This window comes from Artemia franciscana, chromosome 20 (assembly GCF_032884065.1).
Source record: "Artemia franciscana chromosome 20, ASM3288406v1, whole genome shotgun sequence".
Taxonomy (NCBI): Eukaryota; Metazoa; Arthropoda; class Branchiopoda; order Anostraca; family Artemiidae; genus Artemia; species Artemia franciscana.
The window spans coordinates 37,034,955-37,055,450 of record NC_088882.1 but is presented as its reverse complement, the minus strand read 5'-3'; the positions used below and the strand labels follow the sequence as shown (position 1 = coordinate 37,055,450).

At 35.7% G+C, this 20,496-nt stretch overlaps 1 protein-coding gene across 1 annotated transcript in view; it reads left to right on the top strand.

Moving 5' to 3' along the window:
- The window catches only part of LOC136040204 (COP9 signalosome complex subunit 3-like), a 254,721-nt gene that overhangs the window by 148,788 nt on the left and 85,437 nt on the right, over window positions 1-20,496 (top strand). The window lies entirely within an intron of this gene.

The window sequence follows — 20,496 nt, the reverse complement described above, 5'->3', positions numbered from 1 at the left end:
ATCACGCAAAAACGGAGCGGCAAAACAATGCCTAGAAGCGTCAAAGCTTTGAATCCGGCCCTGACCATAAGTTTCGATTGAATGGGTTTATATGAGGCGTGTCTTTTCATTAAGGTACTTTTCATTGTAGACGCTAGGAGTTTGAGCATATACCACAAGGAATACTAATCCACAAGTGCAAGCTCACCCCTTATGGGGTTAATAAAAAGGGACTGAATTAAATCCTTATAGTAAGCTAGTATTGAATCGGTCTCTTTTAATATTGCTCGTTGTAATAAACTAGGCTGAAGTTTGTCTACCCATGGGTCCTGAGCCCAGCTCGTTGACGAGCCATCTACATCTTTAGACATGTTGGCATGTTGTATTGCGCTGAGTTGGTTCTTTTATATGTCAGCTGACCAGCCTTATTACAGTGTTGGCTTACTATATTTACTACTAAATCGTTGTCGAGCACTAAAATAAACAATCATTATTAACAACGAAACGAATAAACAAAATAATTGAAAATTGGAGAACCGTTAATTTCTAAATATATTTTAGAAAAAAAGTTTTATGTGAAAGTTTGATATGGCTACGAAAAGTGGGGTCCAATCCTGCTTTTTAGGGCCATGGTGGGAGAAAGGTTTAGATGGATAGGCCACGTTCTCCGGATGAAGGATGACAATTTTCCTTTTCGGCCAACCGTCTTGTGCTAAACGGAAAGCAGGTCGTCTGCGGTTGGGGTGGAAGGATGTTGTAGAGATAGGTTTAAGGGAAAGGGGAACTTCCTGTTAGGGTGTTAAGAGGGGGCTTTGAATAGAGGAGCGTGCGTAGCTGTGTTAGCTTCAGGTAGCTTGGTGCTGCAGTGAGTTGTTAGTAGTAGTAGTAGTAGTTTTATGTGACAACATTTGTACCTTCTTGTGAAACCAGTAGGCCGAAGTTCCTAAAAATATATTCAAAATATGTTCAAATTATGTTCAAGAAAATAAAAATATTGTTCTCAAATAAACACAAGATCAGAGGTCTACATCTTTTAGGGTTACTTTAAATTCTTTAATATCCCATTCTTCATCCAGGCGTATCTTTGAAAGTCAATCTGTGGAAAGTGAACTGAATGAATCTTTTGATGGACTGAAAGTTAAACTCATAGGAAAGAGAAAGGAGGAATCGTTTTTCCTTTGATCTTCTGGCGAGTTAACTGTGACCACTCAAAAAAAGCTAAGTAAGAAAGAACATCAGATAACCCGATTTCAATGTTGTTTTGCTTCAATTACGGTCTGAACTTTTTTTTTTTTTCATTCATGTTGTCAAAAGGCTCTTCATTGGTTTGGTTTTTTAGTATTTGATTTTCAGTTGTCCATGTTATAGTTTTGGTCTCTGAATGAATCATGTACTGTGCATAAATGTACTAATGTATGTACTGTATGTAGTATGTAAGAACTAATGAATCATGAATTAATCATGTGATGCTAATATTTTATAATATTACGTACTTTATTGATAATAAAGAGCCTAACTGAATGATACGAGAAGTTAACCCTCGGCTGGCTATTAAAAAAATTAAATGAAAGGATGTATTGTTATATTAGTCTGAAAACTACATCTTTGCTCCTCTTTTCACCATAGTGACCACATACTTTTAAGCATTTATTAAATTTATGCACTAGCTTAGAATATGGATCAGCATAACAAAAGCAGCTTGCCTCGAGTCAGCCTACTATCTTTCCGTTATTGTAAGATACCTGTTATTGTTTATTGTTACTGTTATTGTTTACTGTATTGTTATTGTTATTGTTTACCTGTTATTGTTATTGTTTCCGTTATTTCCCACCAAAGTGCTGGAAACCGAACCAGCTCTTTACATGTCGGGAAAGATAATAATTGATGGTGTGGGCGCTTGAACATGTCCTCTTTAAGCTGTCCCAGATGGTTCCTGAATGTCTTAGCAGTGTGAGGTCAAACCATGTCATGCAATTACGCCATTCTCAAGCCAGTAAATAATGGTAATTGTTTCTTATCCCCGTTCTTCATTTTTTTTTTAACCTTTCATAAAACTCGCCATTGGTAGGGTGCAATTGTATACAAGAAAATATTATATTTAACGGATGTCAACTCTAGGCTTTAACGAGCGTGTCTGAAAGTGTCTTTAAGCTGTTCCAGATGGTCTGTTCAGTGTGAGGTCAAACCCTGTCATGCAATTACGCCATTCTCAAGCCAGTAAATAATGGTAATTGTTTCTTATCCCCGTTCTTCATATTTTTTTTAGCTACTGTGACTGAAATTTGGAACCATGATCAGGCTACAAGACGGATTGCTGAATTGTTTTTGGACATTGCTGGACATAATTGGGGCTGCTGATGTGTTTAATTTTCATTTTATTTATAATTTTGACCAACCTTTCATAAAACTCGCCATTGGTAGGGTGCAATTGTATGCAAGAAAATATTATATGTAACGGGTGTCAACTCTAGGCTTTAACGAGCGTGTCTGAAAGTGTCTTTAAGCTGTTCCAGATGGTCTGATTTTCTTAGCAGTGCGATGTCAAGCGCTGTCGTACAATTACTTAATATTCAAACCAGAATATATATGGTAATTGTCTCCTTATCGCCAGTTATTTCTTTTTTATCATTCATAATACACCTTCCTAATAACAAGTCAAATTGCAAATTGTAAGGATCATCGTGTACGTTTTTAGAAGAAGAATTTTTATATTCTCTCATTGAAATTTTCCTACCCCTCAGCGTATGAATTAAAGTTTAACCTTCTTCCGTTTAATTTTTAGGTTAATTGCATTGCACTAAAGTAATTTGGCTCATTGTACGCGATTTCATGAATTGAACCCGCAACAGCCCTTTTGTATCCCTGAAAATGGTTATTTTTGGATTCCTGGCCATAGAATCTTATCCAGTTTAATGGCTTTGTCCCATGAATTTCTATGGATACATAGCTTTGACTGCTCTGTTGTCTTATCCTCTTAGGACTCATGTATGTTTCATTCACGGTTACGGTCACTTTTATCAACGGTTTAGCGCTATGGTTGTAGCGAGGAGTTGTGAGATAGTGCGGTCACTAGCTAGTTCAATGCAGAGGTGACAGATTTTCATCCCGATGGAATTACTAAGCTAACACTTAAATATGATAAGTGCTTGAATGCGTACGGTAACTATTTAGAATAGCAGATCAACGATATAATTTTCAGATTTGTATGCTCATAATTATGATAATTTATTTTGGTTGGGTTAAATTATGTTAGGTTCGGTATTTAATATAATGCGTTCTAATCACAATTTTGTTATTAACGTATCATATTTAGTATATTTCATTATGATTAACCTAATTGCACTTCCCGAGTGTGTACTGAATAATACATAAGTACCATGAACAGAAAGTGCCCCCCTCCTTAATCCCCTGCTCTTTTCATTAAAGTTTTAAGTGCTCTTCTGAAAGCATTTATGAGTATAGCAGATGTAGTTGATGGGCAATTGCAAGTGTTTTATTTAGCGATTGGCTTTTAAACTTTCGCACTAAAGATTTCATTGTTTAAAGCAGCTTGGTCTCAATGATCTCTTCCGTTCCTTACGCATTCTACAAATTCTTTTTCTCCCTTTCCAATTGTCCTTGCGTTTGAGGAGTCGTTTTAAAAGCACTGAGTTCAAAAAGTCAAACTTTTGCTTTCTTTTTGTTGTATGTTTTAGTGTAACCTTTAAAAACCTCTTTTTCAATTTAAATCTGTTCTTTTTTAATTCCTTATCCAGGGTTACTCTAAACATGAAGACTACCATCCTAAATAATGACGAAGACCACGCTGCTTTTCCATAATACAAATAGAGAAGAGAGAATAATGAAGACTTTTTTCCCAAGACAGTGAACGAACAAAACCTATTTGAATATTTCGGCCCTATATCTAAGGGCCGTCTTCAGCAAAGAAAATAATAAACAACAACACACTTATAATAAAATTTATCGGTTAAAAATCCATTTTTTAAAATAGCCTAGGCATCATTACTTCTTAACGAAAAGTTCAGCCAAGACTCTTGGCTGAGTCTCCTTAAGGCTGAACTTTTCGTTATTCTCTCATTATTCTCTCTTCTGTATTTGGACTACCCTCATCTTAAATCCCACTCTTTATACAAAAGTTTAGCTTTTGCAGAACAGCCCTTTCAGAATGGGAGCTCATTTAATATAAAATAACTTAATATAATACAGCTTTTTCATATAATATGTATAGTTTGAATATATATAATTTTTTAATGTAATATAATTTTTTAAAATACAGAATAACTTTTATAGTATAATATAACTTTTCGAGATAAAATATTATGAAAACTTCGAGAACATCCGCCTGAAATACTTTTTTTGACGGTAGAATGATTATGCACCAGATGGTGTGCAATTATCGATACTCTATAGTTGATAGTTTGATTGGATCGTTGGTCTGTTCTAACAGTTATATTTGTCACCGCTTCTATCCTTAGAAAAAATGGTATACTGTTCACCAGCATGTCCTCTGAGACTCGAAGAAATATAAATAAACTTTTAATAGCTCCGGGAGTTTTTGCTCGGTAACATTGTGACCTTATTCGGGTAAAGATGGCTGTTTTACTGTCCAAAATGCTAGAATGTCACAACATCCAGTGGCAGGATCTCTTTTGTTACTTTAAAAGGGAAGTATTTCTTTAAATACTCATTAAAATGAACCCTCTTTCAATAATCCACATCTATTTGTTCAATACAGTCACTCCTGGGGAGAAAAAAACGCGATGCAGGACCGTCATTCTCTGGAAAATAAAGGAACTTTTTAATTCGTAAGTTGTTGCTTCAGAAGATATTTTCTTAAACCACATTGGCCTGCCATAACATACAGAAAAAAAGATCAAAATGGGATTTTTAAATGCCAAGTGAAAATACTGAAGAAAACACAGAAAGCGAATATTTCGAGAGAATAATCGCCTCTCTTCTTCAGCGCAAACAAACTAATAAGATCAAGAAAAAACAAAAAACCAAAAAACAAGTCCAGAAAGTACAACAAAACCAATGAAAAAAAAACACCAAAAAAATTAAATAAAATTCAATAAAAGATCACAAATTAAAAGAATTAAAATCAAATACCTAACAAACGATAAAGCGAGTTATTCGCAAATATCTGCGATTTGCATAAAATCCAATCAAAATTGAACTGCCCGCGACGGAGTTGTTCGCTAGTACCAGTTAGTATCCGAATAGATTGATTCACATCAAGCTATCTACATTAATTCTTTTTAATTTAAATTTTTTACTTATATCCTTCAAATGCGACATTAACGTCGAGGACCAACCCATAGTATTGATACTTTTTGGCATTTTTTGAACAGTTCGTGGTAATGAACTGTAATTAAGAAGCGATGCGGCTCAATAGAACCGAAACTCTTAAATACAGAATTGTGATATCCAGAGGTACATCAAAATAATTAGCTTATTATGCTAATTCCAAATATATAAGATTCATCAAGTTTACCGTTACTGATCAAAAGCTACGAGCCTGAGAAAATTTTTCAAATTTTCGGAAAAGGGGGGAACGAAAATGCAAAGGAATCTTAATGAAAATATCACCATTAGATCCAGCGTATCAGAGAACTATCCTAGAAGTTTCAAGCTCCTATCTGCAGAAATGTTGAATTTTGCATTTTTTCCTCAGGGGTGATCACATCGAACCAATACTCCTAAAATATCGGGAAAGAACTCATTTGAACGGAAATTAAAGATCTAGTGCTCTTTTTAAGTGACGGAAAAGACTGTATGGCAGCCAGCCCCCTACCACTCCCCCTTTTCGTCAAATTCGTTCCTTCAAAATTTTGAGATAGCCATGTTGTCCAGTGCTGTTAAAAAGCCCAGTAACTATGCCTTTGGGGATAACATGACCCTCCACAGACTCTGGGGAAAGATCTCTAACTCATGAAATTTGCCCACTGTTTACGTATTGCATTTATTTTTGGGAGTATACAGACATTTTCTGACGGGGGGGGGGGTATGGGGATTATCCACGGGGATAATTTCTGTGGGGAGGGAAGTTTCCGGGAGTAGTGAACTTTCTCAGGGAAACTTTATATGGGGAGAATTTGACAGAATTTCTATTGCAATTCTTTTTATTTGTCTTACTTTCTCTTTGCCGACTCAGTTTTACATGCTGAGATGTTAAGGAGAACTGTCCAGGGAAAATTTTTTACCGGGTTGCAATTGTCTAGAGTATCTTTCTGTAAAAGTGGGGGATTTTCCAGACGAAACTTTCTATGGGGGCAACTTTCTACTTCGCTTGGGGGGGCATTTGTGGGAAGAATTTTCCAAGAAGAGGTAGGGATTTTCCACATGATTTTAAAAACAACAAGATACTAAATTATTTTTCTAATGAAATTATGCTAAGAAGAAATTTCAATGGAATTATTTGGGAGGAATTTTCCTGGTGGCGGGTATTTATTAGGAAATAACTATCCGTGGGGAAGGAATTTTCTATGGAGGGGACCCGAATTTCCCGGCATTACTTAAAAACGATCATATTTTTTTTTCATCTGAAAGTATGGAGCAACGTTAAAAGTTAAAACGAACAGAAATTACTACGTTTATAAGGAGGAATCGCCCCCTCCTTAATACCTCGCTATTTACGCTGAAGTTTTTTTTTTACTATTTTAAAAAGGCTTATTATTCTAATTAAATGGTCATTATGATTCAGGAGTCGTTCTGTTCGTTTTAAGTTTCGACGTTACTCCTTTCTTTCAGTTGAAAAAAGTTGTTCTTTTTTTATTTAATTCCCAGAAAAAGGCACACCTGCAAATGTATCTCAGGATGGAAGAATCAAAAAATAATTGTAGGATGGCCATTTACACGGTTTTCAATATGAGTATTTGATCAAATGTTTTGTGGGGATATCCCTAATGGATGCTGGCACGGTACGAGGGGGCCTAACCCAGCCACCCAGGAAATATGGAACCAATAAAATATACACAAAAATACTCATGAGAAACATTCCTATCCAAATCCTGGTTCCCGGCGGTTCTCACCTTAGAAGGCATGGCAAAAGTAGCAATCATGATGAAAAAAAAAAAAAATGTCCTCTAGCCCTTCGTGATTTAGCGACGCCAAAGGGGAGTTAAAAAGTGATTCTAATAGCTCGTTCCAGCATATCGCTGAGGACACTATGGAACATGAGCTGAATTGAACTTTGATAGATTGCTGGTCAAGTTTACAAAAAGGGGGAAAAGCTGTGTCTTTTATCTGTTTGATCTTTTGCCAGGTATTCTGATCACTAAAAGAAAGCCAAATAAAAAGGGAAGACCAACTTTTCTAGAAAATAAAAGCTAGAGTATGAGATTAAATCTTGATTCAATTTGGAAGGCATTTTGTCATTGTTCCTCCAAGAGACTGTAAAATCGCTACCATAAACGGATGGATTGTTTTTTCTGTGGTGAAGAGACAGTCCACGGAGGAAAGGGAAGTTTAAATATAAAAAAATATGTTGTAATCGAAGGATTTTTTGTTGTTCTTGCTGGATTAGGACTTCTTATAAACGGAATAATCTGATGTTTGAGTTCTTTTGCTGGCTAAAAATTTGACATTGCAAATGCGGGTAAAAACGGATGAAAAGATGGAAACCTTCCTTCTCTGAACATTGTGATTGGATGAAGAATACACATAAAAAAAATTAACCAGTGGAATTGAAGTATACATTTTATCATGAAAGTTTCGGACAGTAATTTTTCTTAACTCTTTTGGTTGTTTTCTCACCTATAATTGATATCAACCTCCTGAAACCGATTTGATTAATTTGATGTGTTTAAGCGCCTTTTGCATGCAGGTCCAACAGGATTTAGTGGCCTAAACATGTGTGCCTGGGCATCTCAACTTTTGTTCTGTTAAACCTTAGCGATTTTTGGTAGAAAATCTTTCGACGGCTTTGCTCGAGAGCCATCTGCCGATTTTGCATCGAAAATAGTTCCGTTATGTTATTTTCTTTTGTCGGGAGTGAGGCGTAGTCGACTTCCCTCCACCTGGTGTAAATCCTAATGCGCCAGTTGTGTTGTATAGTTCCACCGCGCTTGAGACAGTTTCGCCACTCTTGGTGCATTTCCGTGACGCTTGGCCCGTGCACCTGGTGTACATGATTTCTGAGAATCGGCAACCCCTCGATAAGGAAATAGGTTGGGGATTCCCTTGATCTCCCGAAAAATCAGTAGAAACAGAAACACTGTTGGCTATGTGCTTGCTTTAGGCATGGAAATCCAACAATAGATACGTGTAAACGCGAGTTTTAAGCGCAGAGGATAAGTATTGTGACGAAAGATGCTTCCCGACTGGTAGAATTTTAAATCTTAGACACAGAGTTATATGGATGAATGCTTCTTGCATTCCTGCATCGATTAGCATAAGGGCCTAAAAGGTGATAAGAGGGTATTAGCCCCTTCTTCTCCCAATAAAAGATAAAAAAAAACTTGTTGCAATTGGGGTACGTATGACACTTCACTGTGAACAAAAACTTTTTTATCAATCGATATCCGTCCCCCCTGTCCTTGGAAAATGAACAGGTTGTGCACCCTGTGCTTGGTAGGAGAATATTTAATTCGATGTAAAAAGCTCGGGTGTAAAAAGCTAAATTTGAGAACTAAAGACTTCAGCTATTTTTTAAGAATTCCCTAATACCAGAACGGCATTTGGGTCGAAGAGAGTGTGTATGTGCTAAAGACTAGAAATAACTAATAAAATATTCATTAATTAATAAAAAATAAATAAAAATAAAAATTAAAATAGCCAAATTAAAATAAGGAATAATAATTAAATAATTAAAATAATAAATTGAAGGCACTGAAGATTCTGTAAAATTTTTACCTGGAAATCTTCTGGGAGACAGGGGATTGGGGATCCTGCCCTGGGGCGTGAGAGAGGCGAGAACCGCAACTGCGTCACATACAGTTCGGGCTTTGAGGATAGGAAGGGTGGCAGAGGGTTGACGTAGCTTCTTCGGGGAATCTTTGGTTTGTTTTCTATAGATAACTTCTGTTTTCTGTTTCTTCCTGATTGCACAATCGGATGTGAAAAAACCGCGTCATCAGAAATGATTTTAAAGTAAGAAAAAACTAAGGTTGGATTCTACATATTTCGAATTCTTAAGTTTGCCTTGTATAAATACTAATATTTTTTCGTCTTTTCTTAATTAGTTGAAAGACTAGTTTTTTTTCGCATCAATTGATTAGTAATTATTGCAATGAGGATTCTTTTTTCTCTCATAAGCTGTAGTTCGATCAGGATGACACCGGTATATTTTGAACATTCAACAGTATACATCGGTGTGGTGGCTATTTAAATGGAACCTCGAGGAAAGAATTGTTGACTATCTATCTAATCAGTAATCTTGAGTTTTCCAGCCCTCCATTTATGTGTTTATTGTAGCGTCATCCTCATACTTATAAAAAAAGTAAAAGACACTTTGGGTAATTTTATAAGAACGAGGAAACGTCTCAAAAAAGAACTGACAGGAACTGATTTTGTTCATTGTGCTTGTTCCGTGTTAATTTTTGTTCGTGGAACTTTTTGCGTGCTAATTTGTTTAAAGATGAAGTTCCTAAAAATGTTCCTAAAAAATATTTATTTATTATATGAACTATTTATTAATACTAATATTTGTATCTGCAAGCCTATACGAATAGTTAATTTTACAGTTTCTAATCCAATTAGGCAAATGTAAAAGATACCTAGCAAATCTGAAGAAGATTGATCGTAGGTGCTTTTTATCTGTAAGTGTAAAAAATTTTCAGAAAGGAGCAATGTAAAGCAGATCTTGAAGGGCTGTGGCGTTGTAGATGGATGCTAGAAGCTAACGGTTGAAGTTCCTTGTTGAAGTTCCGGTTGAACTTGAACAAGGTATTAAGTGTTATCTTTTCAAGAATACTTTTGAATCCAAACAATTAATCGGCTTTATATCCTTCATGTTCCAACATGTTCCAAGGAAACGTCTAAAAAAAATGCTTTGTGTTTTGGACCTCGTCCAAAAGACTGCTAAAGACTTAAAAAAAATTATGAAATGTGCAACAAAATTAAGACAATTTAATGAAAATACGGAAAAAATTTAATTCTTCAATCTTGTCCCCTCATAAGAATATTTTTATTTTCCTCACCCCCTTCTCTTTTAAAAATTGAAATAATGTGTATTATCCCAGGGAAACAGTGGATGTTTGCCATTGGAAATTCTCCACCATAGTCCGTTTCTTGAGATATGCGTTTCTCTTTGGCTCCTTATTTATCTTTCATGGGCTGTTGATCTTACTAGTCTTCAAACTTTTGCTTGGCATTGATTAATAATTATGAAGTTGTACTGATGAGAGATATACTGTTTAGCTTAACTCAAACTTCGAAATAACAGAAACAAAGGGATCTAATAACCAACCCCCTTTGGATAATATCAAGTTGGGGGTTCTCTTGGCCAAACGAGTTCCTTTATTTTAGAATGAAAACCTATTGTGTTGGATACATGGCAGCTTCTAGAATCTACAATTGCTGTGACTAATGCAAAAGACGCGGCTTCAGTTTTACTGAAACCGTATCAAACAGTTCAATGATTGTAAGTAAGGAGCAACTATTGTAACCGAAACTTATCAATAATGTGTAGCAGCAACATCTCAGGAACAGGTACGGGTTTCGCGTTGAAACTTTCTGGGGAAATTAAGTAGGACGTTGAATTAAGTGAAAAGACACTATACGGATCTATGTCTTCAAAAAAAAAGTATATACAATGTCTTGGAAACGTCTAAGTGTACTAGCTTAAAGCTTCCATGAAATTTTGAGGGAGGTGGTGAACTAAATCGTAAGATATTATATAAATCCAGGTCGTCCGAAGGACGGATCTGCAATATGTTTAGAATGGCTAAAGGGTATAATTGAAACTTTCATGATATTTAAAGGGGAATGTAAAACAGAAGTCAGTTGTATATTGTTCCAATCATAAATTCTTTCAGCATAGCCCTATGAAACTTTAGCTTAAAGAGTTGGGAGTGATGATCCCCTTCCCCTAATACAGTGGCGTAATTTCCAATCAATTCCTAAACCTCTCCCAGCTTGTAGAGTCAATCAATTGTCTTTAGCCATCCTCCCTAAGCATATGGTGCTGTCATCTTACATTCTATCTCCCAAAGTGTTCTGACTTGCATTTTAAATGTTAAATTCAAGTTTCTACTTGTGTGCCCAAAGTGAGAGCCAATATAGGTGTTCCTGTAAGAAAGCTCTTGTAACTGATGACTCAGCAGATCGAATGAGCTTTGAATCATCAGCATCTTATAGCTTCTGGAGGATAAGAAATAAATTTATTGAAAACATTGTTGGACCCTTGCATCTGATTTTCAGTTCAAATATTTTAAACAGAAGTCAGTTGCATGACTTCTATAAGGAAACTCTTGCCACTGATGACTGCAGATCTAATGAACTATGAATCATCAGCATATAAACTCATCTTTTTTCTTATAGCTTCTGGAGGATCATTAATAAAAATATCGAAAACATTGTTGGACCCTTACAATTGATTTTCAGTTCAAATGTTTTAAACAGAAGTCAGTTGCATGACTTCTGTAAAAAAGTTCTTGCAACTAATGACTCTGCAGATCTAATGGGCTTTGAATCATCAGCATAAAAGCTCGTCTTTTTTCTTATAGCTTCTGGAGGATCATTAATAAAAATATTGAAAACATTGTTGGACCCTTGTAACTGATTTTCAGTTCAAATGTTTTAAACAGAAGTCAGTTGCATGACTTCTGTAAGGAAGCTCTTGCAACTGATGACTGCAGATCCAATGAGCTTTGAATCATCAGCATATAAACTCATCTTTTTTTTATAGCTTCTGGAGGATCATTAATAAAAATATTGAAAACATTGTTGGACCCTTGCAACTGATTTTCAGTTCAAATGTTTTAAACAGAAGTCAGTTGCATGACTTCTGTAAGGAAGCTCTTGCAACTGAGGACTCTGCAGATCCAATGAGTTTTGAATCGTCAGCATAAAAGCTCAGAGAAATCATAAAAGCTTCTGGAGGAGAAGTCAGTTGCATGACTTCTGTAAAAAAGTTCTTGCAACTAATGACTCTGCAGATCTAATGGGCTTTGGATCATCAGCATAAAAGCTCATCTTTTTTCTTATAGCTTCTGGAGGATCATTAATAAAAATATTGAAAACATTGTTGGACCCTTGCAACTGATTTTCAGTTCAAATGTTTTAAACAGAAGTCAGTTGCATGACTTCTGTAAGGAAGCTCTTGCAACTGATGACTGCAGATCTAATGAGCTTTGAATCATCAGCATATAAACTCATCTTTTTTTTATAGCTTCTGGAGGATCATTAATAAAAATATTGAAAACATTGTTGGACCCTTGCAACTGATTTTCAGTTCAAATGTTTTAAACAGAAGTCAGTTCCATGACTTCTGTAAAAAAGCTCTTGCAACTGATGACTCTGCAGATCTAATGAGCTTTGAATCATCAGCATAAGAACTCATCTTTTCTCTTATAGATTCTGGAGGATCAATAATAAAAATATTGAAAACATTGTTGGACCCTTGCAACCGATTTTCAGTTCAAATGTTTTAAACAGAAGTCAGTTGCATGAGATGAGCTTTTTAATCGTCAGCATAAAAGCTCATCTTTTTCCTTATAGCTTCTGGAGGATCATTAATAAAAATATTCAAAACATTGTTGGACCATTGCAACTGATTTTCATTTCAAATTTTTTAAACAGAAGTCAGTTGCATATTCTTCCAATCATAAATTCTTTGTGCAACCAAATTTTCAGAACCCAAATCTTTGGTCTGAAAGGCCCATTAGGTTGCTATGGCAGACAATTTAAACGTAAAGCTCAAGGATTTTGTCAGATGATACTACCTTGGTAGAGGACTGAAATCTCAGCCAGCATATGACATTGAATAATTTCCCAGTTGAACCCGCTGTTTGAGTTACTTGATACCAAAACTATTTTGAGATTTAAATTGTCCTGTGGCAGAATCTTAAAGCTGAACAGGCATTGACTCATGGGCCTATGGTAAGCTAGTCCTTTAGGTTGGTAATTTTTATATATACCTAAATGGACTATTCGAATAGCTCTGAAACAAAATTGGTAAATTTTTTGTAGTTCATATAATTGACTTACCAATAAAGTGAACACACCACTCGATGCCTTTTTTCTGCCCTATAAAACTTTAGCTTAAAGAGATGGGATTGATGATCCCCATCTCCTCATACAGCGGCATAATTTCGTCTTAATCCTGGAAGAGGGGAGGCAAATTTTACCAAATTAAGTAAAAATGACAGTGAAAACTGAAAAAGAGTCATATAGTACCATAAAGATAAATATATACTAAAGAAAACTGACTAGTTTATGTGGATGCTTGAATTTGGCAGACTTATCTTAGTTTTAATAATATTTTTGGGCAAACTGAATTTCAGCTGGGGGGGGGGCGTAAACTGGGGTCGGGGGGCTTACCTAATTCTATTAGAGGCAGCTGTCTCCCCTGCTATACCGCAAATGGCGACCCAGCCCTCATCTGCGGAAGATTATCTTTGTAATAACTTTGAATGTTGCTCTTTATTTTCATTTGAAAAACACTTTTTTACTTAATATGAAAAAAGCCGATATGCAAATTTTTTATCAATGCTTGAATAGAAATAATGAAAAAAAAACGAATTTTCTGATGAGCTAAGTTCCATTTAGTTCTTTCTATTTTTTCTTCAAAACTTATTTTATCAAAAAAGGATAATATTGCACGTTTTTAACGGTTTTAAGTATGTTACTAAAAATTATTGAAGAATAAAAGTGTTATTCAGGTGTATAAAATTAGAAATGACAGTTAAATTATTCTTAGATATAGTAATTATCAAGGAGGCACACTCGTGCCTCTATAAAGAGGCGACACACGACAATGTTAAGCGATCTTCGGTTCCAGTGGTCGCAGACGGATGGGGAGGGATGTATTTCGTAGCCCGAGCTCCAACTAAGAAACCTGCAAAATTTCATCCCCCTCCAACTTTTTCTTCATGGGGAAAATCTGGCCGAAAGTTTCGACCTGTCAACCCAAGCCCCCCTTTAACGTTGTCCGATCGGGCTGAAATCCACAAGTTAAGGTCCCCTAGGGCCCAGGAGCTTATCCGCGAAATTTCAGCTTGATCCGATAACTCCTTCCCTGTTTTCCAGAAACCACGCATAGCCACTTAAAATTCATTTACTTTTTTTTCCTAGACGCCTACAGGTCACATCCGACATCGGATCTGGGTGTACGAAGACTCATTCGATGCGGAATTCTCCGAGTAAGTGCCCATGAAAGTTTCGTAGGAAAATCTTAACCCCCCGAAAGTTTCGACCCTCCAACTATATAATATATATATATATATATATATATATATATATATATATATATATATATATATATATTCACAGATGGAACACAGGAACACAACTACCATGGCACGTAACTAATATAGCGCGTTATATTTCACAATATATATATATATATATATATATATATATATATATATATATATATATATATATATATATATATATATATAATATAGATAGATATATTCCTCGGCACGCTTTCTTTTCTTACTTTCTCTTTTAGCCGCAAGCCTTTTGGCATTAACTCTTTGAGCCGCTCCTCGGCTGTTTCTTCTGCCATTGTAGGATTTATACTGAAATTTCTCTTCGCCCCCTAATCGCCCCCTTATATTCTTATAATGACGCCATATACAAAGCCTTATATACTTATAATGACGTCATATGCTTACAAACACATAAACATACAACTTATTTTTATATACTAGCTGTTGGGGTGGCGCTACGCGCCACCCCAACACCTAGCTGGTGGGGGCGCTTCGCGCCCCTCCCCCCAAGCCCCCCGTCTGCGTAAGTCGATACGCGCCATATTAGTTACACGCCATTGTAGTTTTGTCCCTGTGTCCCACCTGTGAATATATATATATATATATATATATATATATATATATATATATATATATATATATATATATATATATATATATATATATATATATATATATATATATATATATATATATATATATATATATATATATATATATATATATATATATATATATATATATATAATTTATATGTTATTCGCCAGTCGAAAAACATGACGTGAGTCGACAAACAACTTCATCACGGCATAATGCTCAATCCTTATAATGACGTCAGTCGACAAACATGCATGACGTCAGTCAACACACAACACACAAACAAATTATTTATATATATATATATATATATATATATATATATATATATATATATATATATATGTGTATATATATATATATATATATATATATATATATATATATATATATATATATATATATATATATATAGATAGATAGATAGATAGATAACACGTGGAAAGTAGATATTTGCTTCCTATGTAAGAGAATTTGTCCAAGGAAGTACAGGAGCTTTTTATTAATAAGAGAAAGTTTTTTTTATATCTTTTTAACCTTGGAGAATGGAACCATGGTTTATTCTACAAAAGCAAAGGTTTATTTATGAGCATAATTTCAAAAGTGGTGTCATGAACCCCAAGCTATTTTTCATATTGCCTTTTGAGTGATTCCACTCAAAGTGATACTAGATGTAATATTTATTGCAATGCTGGAGTACCATAGCCTCAGTACCAGATAGGTTCTGTGGCTCCTCCTTTGCTACCCAAATAAGGCCACCAAAATGAATTATGTTTCGCGCAGTCATGTCCTTATAACCGACAAAGTCATCTCCATTGAGAATAAAACCCTCTATTGAGAATGTCCCTAAAACGTCTCTATTCTCACTTGGCTTCAGCTCTCCCTGCTCAGGGCTAAATTTGGGAAGAAAACCCTCTAGTTTTACTGAATGGTCTTACAACATAATAATTGACACAAATCCACTCTGCCTCTGTGGGTGGGTTTGTCAAGGTTCCAACTAATGGTCATCTTTGCCCAAGCCAACGCCTATGCACTGCTGGATCAGGTTCGGGAATGAATGAATCTCAATTCAAATAAATTTTATTTGGCAACATGGTGTAATGTAGAATTTTTTCGTACTTTTTGCAATGGTAGCTCTTTTCCCCGAAATGGGACAGACTAATACGGCCAAAGACAAGATTTTCGGACCCCCCCCCCCCGACACTGGATCCGGTCGGGATTTCAAATATGAGATCTGAGGTTCGAGGTCCTTTTAAATATGAAATTTCATTAAGATACGATTACTCTTTCGTAAGTTAAAAATACCTCATTTTTTCCTATTTTTTTAATTAACCCTCCACCCAACTCCCCGAAAGAGAGTTGACCCTTTCCAGTTATGTCAATCCCGTATCTAGGACTTGTGCTTATTTTTCCCAACATGTTTCATCCCGATCCCTCCACTCTAAGCGTTTTCTAAGATTTTAGGCTCCAGTCCCCCCCCACAACTTCCCCTTCACCGGATCCGGTCGGGCCTTAAAATAAGAGCTCTGAGCCATGATATCCTTCCAAACATCAAAATTTATTCGTAAGATCCGATCACTTCTTCGTAAGTTAAAAATACCTCATTTTTCTAATTTTCAGAATTGACCCCCCCACTCCCCCAAAGAGAGCGGATCCGTTCCGGTTATGTCAATCACGTATCTAGGACTTATAATTATTTTTCCCATCAAGTTTTATCCCGATCCCTCCACTCTAAGCGTTTTCCGAGATTTTAGGACCCCCCCCCCAAACTCCCCCTAATGTCACAGGATCCGGTTGGGATTTAAAATAAGAGCTCTGAGACACGATATCCTTCCAAACATCAAATTTCGTAAGTTAAAAATACTTCTTTTTTTCTATTTTTTTCCGAATTAACCCAGGTGGTAAAATCGGTAAAACGACTATTTCTGATTTAATCTGGTCCGGTCCTTGATACGCCTGCCAAATTCCATCGTCCTAGCTTACCTGGAACTCAGGGCTGCCAAATTTTTTAAGGAGTGTGTCATATTTTTTCCGAAAATGTGCTTTTTGTGTCATCTCGGATTCCATAATGTGTCACAAAATGTGTCATTTTTTGCTGCAGGTGGTATCAAATTTAATTACCAAATCTTTATTTAGAGTTTTGAATATATAATCTTTTCCAAATCAGTTCAAAAAGGAGTAAACTTAGCCTTTAACTATTATCTTGGGATCAAGACGTTTTTATGACGTCATGAAAGTAATAGGAACATTCGATTAAATTAATGCTACACATTGTGAATTAGTGTCTGGGCGGCTAACGCGGCAAGCTTACATTTATAAAAGTTTTAGAGACAATCAAATCCGACAGTAAATTAAAGACTTTTCGCATGACGTCGTAATCGTAATCGGCTAAGCTTTAGTTGACACCTTCGAAAGGGGAAAAATATAAGACCACAGTAAAGGCGTTTGAGTTTTTATTTTGCGAGCATAAAACTTGTCCGAGACCTGGATTCAATCGAGAAGAAATTCGTAAAAATGAAGTATAACGCCTGAACACAATTTCTTTTGTTTTAACATGCTTGTTCGCCTACTATTCTTCTCTTGTACAGTATGTCACTTTGACTCGGTCATCGGAACTTAGTTCCCAGAAAAAACAGTTCCAACTGTCTGTCTATCAACTTGTCTGTGGTTCATTGTGCCCTCATTGAAGCTTAGCTTGAACCAACAATACTACTAAGCCGTCTTCCTATCTTAATTGTTAAAATCGTACTTTTAATGGACCTAGAGGCCGAGGAAAAATGTAAGCCAAAATTAATTGCATATTTGTACTAAAAATTAAAGATGAATATCAGATATATAAGCACCGAACAACTTGGTAACCTCTCACACACAGACCCGCCTCCCCAGAACTTCAAGTATATTCGACCCTGGCTATATTGCGCACGAATATCCCAGTCGCGCACGGTTCCTGAGGTACGAGAGACCAGCTGCTTTGCATGCATCAGTGAGTCTTTCGTGTCGAGAAGTAGACTGTTCCTGAGTTTCGTTTTTATATTTGATAGAACTGAAAATTGACGTTCTGCAGCTGCACTGGAATGCGGAAGAGTACACAGATTTAGCATGAAAAGGGACAGCTCTTCGAACTGTGGCTTGCCTTGAGCATCTTTTGCATTCAATAACGTCTTCCAAAAGATCGAAGGAGACATTTCAGTTCCCATGGTTCTGATAATCTCATCCCTGTGCTCACTCATCAAGATCCACTGAGTCTCTATTACATTCCTTGACATTTCCACTTCACCTTCATGTTTCCCAAGTAAGCTGCTGAACCGACCAGTCAGTCCCACTAGAGTGCCAACTTTTCCGCTCAAAGCAGTCACTGGGTCTAAACAAGCCAGAGCTTTTAAAGTGGGATCAGAATAATCAGTTCATTTCCTCGTTTGTTTGAAAACTTCTACAAGGAAGCTCAGGCAGTTCAACCTAAACTGTTTGAGATCATTCGAGGGTATCACATCCTTATATTTCAGCACTTGTATTTCGGTATTTGGACCAAAAGAAATCTCGGAGATTTCCTTGAAACAACCTGAGATCATGGTTATGACAAAAGCATCATCATTCTCTAAGATCTCAGTTTTGACCAAATACTTCATGATAGACTTCATGGTTGCCCTTGAGCTGGAAAGGAGTTTGTGAATGCGAGTGTCACTACTTTGGAACTACAAATTCAAGCAATTGATCTTGTTGATCTTTTTCATCATTTTTAAGTGAAACAAGGTAAGGTTAGAATGAAGTAATCTTGTTTGAAAATAGAAATATGTTCAGTTAGAAATGTTGAAGCTATGTTTATTTACTCAATATGTAAGCCATTCAACTAGCTTCAATCTAGTATTTTTGTCATATTTGTTGGTGCCTTTTAAGCCAGATGGATTATTATGAAGGAAAGACTTCTCTGGAAATTTGTAATCTTGTCCAAGGTGCGATACCCCTCCTGTACTCTTAAAAATGTGGCTCTTAAAAGTTGCTGCTTATTCATACAGATTTGGTAAACTGTTCGCTGTTTACTTTTTACTATTCAAGTATGTACCAGTTGGCTACATCACATACTCAATTAAGCAGCCAATTAAGTTCAGATATTCAACGTGCATTTTGATTTGAAATTTCCACCTACGGCTGCTTTCTTCTCGTGGTTTAAATTTTAAATGTGGTTATGGCATCTGTTCTTTATTCCACACTGTATGTGTACTACTGCCACTTTAGATAGTGCTATTCTCTTCCGTTAATTTGTAGCTTTCCTGGAGATAGAAAACTGAAATTTTACTTTTCTTTTATTATCATTTAAAAAACATGACTTGGATGACAAAATTGTGTCATTTTTTTTGAAAAATGTGTCATTTTCGTCGATTGTGTCATTTTTTATCGAAAAATGTGTCATTTGCGTCGATTGTCATCATTTCGACTGAATGTGTCATTGTGTCACTCCACATCAAATTGTGTCATTTTGACACAAAATGTGTCAATTTGGCTGCCTAGCCTGGAAGTACCTAAAGCAGCAAAACCGGGACAGACCGACAGACTGACAGAATTTGCGATCGCTATACGTCACTTAGTTAATGCCAAGTGCCATAAAAAAGGGGGCGGGTCGTTCTCAAAGTTTTTTTTTAAGTTCTCTTATTTCCTCTCTTGATAAACCACTAATGTAGCAATAGGATTCTTCCAAAACTGAAGTTACAAATGGAAGCTTTTTACGACATGCTGCTACACTCAACGCTATAGTTTTACGGAGTTTTGTTCGGCAATGCAATCACCTAACATACATGTCATAGATTTAAAAGGCTGGGAGTTTTCTCCAGTGGATACTTTCCCTTTTACTAAGAATACTACTTGTCTAGTGACTCTCTAACGCTTTCAAAAAGTATCTCATGGGAGACTTTCAAATTGCAGTTTGAAGCTTTCTTATTTGCTACCTAGGTTACAAGTAATCATGAAAACCTAAAATGGAAAACCATTCACTTGATGAAACAGAGGAAAAAAATCTTAATGTCACCTTGAGCTGGTAGGGTTGGAAAACGTCATCTTTTTTTGAAATTAGAAAGCGAATGTCTTAAGGACAAATATTATAGTATAAAAAAAAATCTAATCATGCAATTTGAGAAAAGAAAAATGCTACGGAAGTAAAATTTAAACCTGCCAACGTTCAAAAATAAAAAGTAAAAAAAAGGTAAATTAAAAAAAAGACGATCCGAGTTTAAGAGTTTAAGACGATCCATGGCTCGGAATAATAAAATCAAAACTTTCTTTTAAATCAAACAAATTGTATTACCCGTGTATTTCCTATTTTATCTTTAGAAAAATAATGTAATCTGGCATGAAAAGTCATTTTGCTAACAAAAATATGTTTATTTGTATAGATATAGAAAAGGCTAAGATTGAAAAAAAACACAATAGATTTGAAAAAGAAGTGTTGCAACGATAATTTTTTTGATTAAAAATTACACTTCCAATATTTTATTTAAAGACTAAAAATTATAGTGCTATCCAATGCTTGGCAATTCCAAGTTCTAAAACT